Genomic DNA, 4,667 nt, shown 5'->3' on the forward strand with positions numbered 1-4,667 from the left:
TTCTAGTCCAGCTTCCTGTGAATGCATAATCTGGGAGGTACCAAATGATGGCTAAAGTACTTAGATCCCTACTACTGATATGGGAGACCTGGGAGGAATTCCTGGCTGCTAGTTTCAGCCTGGCCCAGTTGTGGCTATTGTGGGGATTTTGGGAGTGAATCAGTGAATAGAAGATGTCACTCCCTCACCCCCTTTCTCCCTCTCTCTGGGGAGTGAACCAGTGAATACAGGATGTCTCTCTCTCTCTCTCACTGTGGCTTTCAAATAAATATTTTAAAAAATACAAAGCTGGAATATAAAGTGTAAGAAATGTATCAGAAATTGTAATCAAATCCAAAGAGAAAAATGTGAAAGAAAATGTAACAGGCTATGAGATTCAGTTTACGGGCAGGCTCTGTGGCGTAGTGGGTAAAGCTACCACTTGCAGTGCCAGCATGCCATTTGGGCACCAGTTTGAGTCCCGGCTGCTACTCTTCCAATCCAGCCCTCTGCTATGGCCTGGGAAAGCAGTAGATGGCCCGAGACCTTGGGCCCCTGCACCCTTGTAGGAGACTGAGAAGAGGCTCCTGGTTCCCAGCTTTGGATAGGCACAGCTCCTGAAGTTACAGCCATCTGAGGAGTGACCCAGCAGATGGAAAACCTCTCTTTCTCTCTCTCTCTCTCTCTTTGCCTCTGCCTCTCCTTCTCTCTGTGTGTAACTTTGACTTTCAAGTAAATAAATAAATCTTTTTAAGAAAGATTCAGTTCAGAAGTTCTAGTTTTGACTACAAAAATTCTAGAAAGAATATGAAAATGAGGGAAAAAATAATAACAGAAATAGCTTAAGAAAGTTTCACACTACTTGATTCTTCAAAAAGCTCACTAACTGACCAAACATCAAGTGGAAAACAAATAACTCCAACAAATCTCAAATCTCAGGACATCACTGTAAAACTGCAGAATGCCAAAAAATAAAAGATTAAAAACATCCCAGATGGAGAAAAGCAGGCAAAACACAATGTAAATTAGAACACAATGTCGTGGGCTTCCCAATGGCTAAAAAGAATCTTAGGAAAGCAATACCTTCAAATTTCTAAGAAAGTTTTTTCACTTCTACCCCAGCTAAACTATTAATCATATGTAACATGAGAGTAGAATACAGAGATTTACTATAATACAATAACTAAGAAAGTACACCATCCACCCAGTTTCTCTTGGGAAGTTAAAAATACACTTCAGGAAAACTGAGGATATGCTTCAGGGAATAAATAAGTAAGAAACAAAATATGCTTCCCAGGAAATAATGGGTCCAATTCCAATTACAGCAAAAGGAAGTCCCTGTGTGGTGGACAGTAACCTACTACCAGTAACCTACTCAGATTATAGAAAGTTGACTGAGGCCTGGGTGTGTATGTGTGGGTGGGTATGTTAGTGTGTGAGGGGGAGATTACCTTTCAGTAAGCCCTTGAGATGGCATAATAATTTTTTTAAAAAACTATGTATATGTGCCACATAATTTTTTTAATTTAGTAAAATTAAAAAGGAAAACAATTAAAATGAATGAATGAAATATTGGATTCATTCTTCATTCAGCTTTTAACTTCTGTTAGTATTTGGGAAACTTTAAAGATTCTCTAGAAACAATTCCACAGTTTCCTTCTCTTTCTTTCTTTCTTTTGACAGGCAGAGTTAGTGAGAAAGAGACAGAGAGAAAGGTCTTACTTCCATTGGTTCACCACCCAAATGGCTGCCATGGCTGGTGCTGCGCAGATCCGAAGCCAGGAGCCAGGTGCTTCCTCCTGGTCTCCCATGTGGGTGCAGGGCCCAAGCCCTTGGGCCATCCTCCACTGCCTTCCTAGGCCATAGCAGAGAGCTGCACTGGAAGAGGAGCAACTGGGACAGAACTGGCACCCCAACCTGGACTAGAACCCAGGGTGCCGGTGCCACAAGTGGAGGATTAGCCAAGTGAGCTGCGGCGCCAGCCAGTTTCCTTCACTTTCTTTTTCCCACAGCTTAAACCAAAACTAGGGTCAGTGTGTACTACCTAAATTTTTGGAGTTCATAATGACAGTGAAAAAAAAAATCAATAGAATTACAACTTCATGTAAAGTACCTCAGAAAGCATTTTTCATTTTTTATTTAATAATTAATCATTGGTTCCCGATTTACCCATTTCCTCCTCAATTATGCTATTTCTTTCATTTTGACAGGTGCTCTGATCTCATAGATGATATTTAATCATGCTTCTCATGACTCAGGGCCATGACACCCAGATACAAAAGATGCTACTGACATAGCTAGCACAATGAGTGGCGCACAATAGATATTCAACACATTTTAACTATTCCTCACCCTTTCTTACCCCATTCCTTTGATGCTGGCTCCTAATCAGAAAACCTTTTCCCCAAACCTACTAGCAGAGAAACACTAGAGACCAAATCCCGACTCCAAGTTTGTAGTTATATTAATTGTAGCCTTGTACACCCCCCATATTTCATTCATCAGAGGAGTCCAAGTATCCCAGATCTGAGAAGGTGACTCTACCTTCTTGTTCCCATCTTAGCCCAGAAAAGTAGTCCAATATCCACAAGAATGGAGAGAAGTGGTGTGGAAAACCCATATCCAAGTAATACGAACCAATTTATATGACTTGGCCAAAATACTTACACTTACCATAGTTATTAATGCAAAACCCATTTTTTATACTTCATCTAGACTTTACCATAGAGATAGTATGAGATTTGGTTTTGGCAGCCACCTGCATGAAACTAAAACATACAACCTGAGGAAGGTGACTCAGAAAGAAAACTGACCAGCAGAGAGAAGTCAGGTTGTCTATCATAATCATAATTTGAAGCTAAATGTGGCTAGCACACAAATTACAAATACAGATATACAACCAAAAAGGGTAGCCACAATTTAAAACTAATACTTTATTACTTGGTTTTCTTCCATGCATCTGACCTTATCTTTAAGCATTAAACACTTCAATAAAAAGGTGCTCATCACTCTGAAGCTAGGTTCTACTATGAGCTCACTGTGTGACTTCAGGTAAGTCACATTGCCATTGTCAAGCTAGATTTTTCTTGAAAGAGAGAGAGAGAGGGAGGGAGGGAGGGAGGGAGAAGACTGGGGAAAATTCAACTTAAAGGCCTCAAAGAATAATTATACATTATCATTATGTAAATTGAAATTGCTCTGTTTCCCACCTAGTTGAAATGATAGCACTCACTGATTACTGAATGCCATCTATGTCTCATGTATTACGTTGCTCAATTTACAACTACTAGTTCTAAGTTTCCTCAACAACCTGATAATATTGGCACTATAAAAATAAGGCAACAGAGGAGACTGGCTTCCTATCATGCATCTCATACATGCTAGGTACTGTGTAGTGAGACCAACACATATAAATTCCCATGTTTTTTCCTCCAACAAGTTTGCATTAAGTACTATTTACAAGCATTGTTTCCACAGAAAGACCATTTTTTTTTTAAACAAAGACAAGTCAATCCACTTTGCAATCAAAATGTCAGCACTCAAAATGCTGGCTCTGCACTCACCTAATGCAGCAGATGTTTCAGTTTGAGTAACTGAGTTTTCACAGAGGTGCAATCCTGGACCATGTGCCACAGGGTCATCTCATCCAGTGTCACTGTATTTTCTGGTACATCCACAAACATCTTCTGAGCCTGGAAAAAGGGGGTCCCTCCATAGCTTTCAAAATGACCCAAAGGAGATTCTCTATAGGGAGAGCCTCTGCAAGGGCAGAAGGTGGAGGAAAAATATATGGTTTCAGAACATACGAATAATAAACTGATTAAATTATTGCAACCATCATCGTAACTCATTTAGCATTACCCAAAAGTCACTCAGCCAGTGACTGTTTGCACTGGGCGGTGCAATTACCATACACAGCCATCAAAGAATAATCCCCTTCATCCACTCCCTCCGCCTCAACCCCTCTCTCTGTGCACTTTTACCTACAGACTGAATTAACTTTCCTCTTTGGGAACCAGAATGCAAACAAAATACTCTGGGAAGGGCAAAAATGTGGAACAACTATGCTTCTTTCTCTTTCTAGCAGTGACCACCTGCTCTCTCGTTTTTGACTCGGTGTCTCAGGAGCACACCTTGGCAGCCCCTAACCATACATACGCTTACACTCCTATTTCTTGGGTCCTAGTATGCAACAAATCTCATTCCAAGATGGAGAGAGAGCCAAGGGCCAAGATTACTGGGAGCTACTGGCAGAGACCAGCAAGGAGGAGCTGAGACAGCCAAAGGCTCTACATCTTAAGGGAAAGGGATTTATGAATATTCCATTTGGAGTGACAGAGAGGATAGAGATCGCACCTCTAAACAGTAGAGTAGTAAGGTGAGAATGCTAAGAGAGGAGATAGGAAGTTTACAGTTAGGCAGATAGGCAGGGTATGAGCCCTGTGTGGAGGTTGTCTCTCAGCAACAATGCTGGGTACGCACAAGAGCTCAGTTCTCAGAAAGGTACAGGATGCTGCTTGCAATGGTGCAGGCAGAAGTGTAAAAAAAAAGTCTTAGCATCTAGCTTACTTGCCTAAGACTTCTTGTTTAGTGAGATTGGGGGGGGGGGAGGGAAGAAGGGAGGAAAGAAGGAATCAGAAAGAAAGAAGGCTTGTGCTCACTAGGCTAATCCTCTACCTGCGGCGCCA

Source organism: Oryctolagus cuniculus, chromosome 15 (assembly GCF_051225735.1).
Source record: "Oryctolagus cuniculus isolate XC-2025 breed Fujian yellow rabbit chromosome 15, ASM5122573v1, whole genome shotgun sequence".
NCBI classification, from domain to species: domain Eukaryota; kingdom Metazoa; phylum Chordata; class Mammalia; order Lagomorpha; family Leporidae; genus Oryctolagus; species Oryctolagus cuniculus.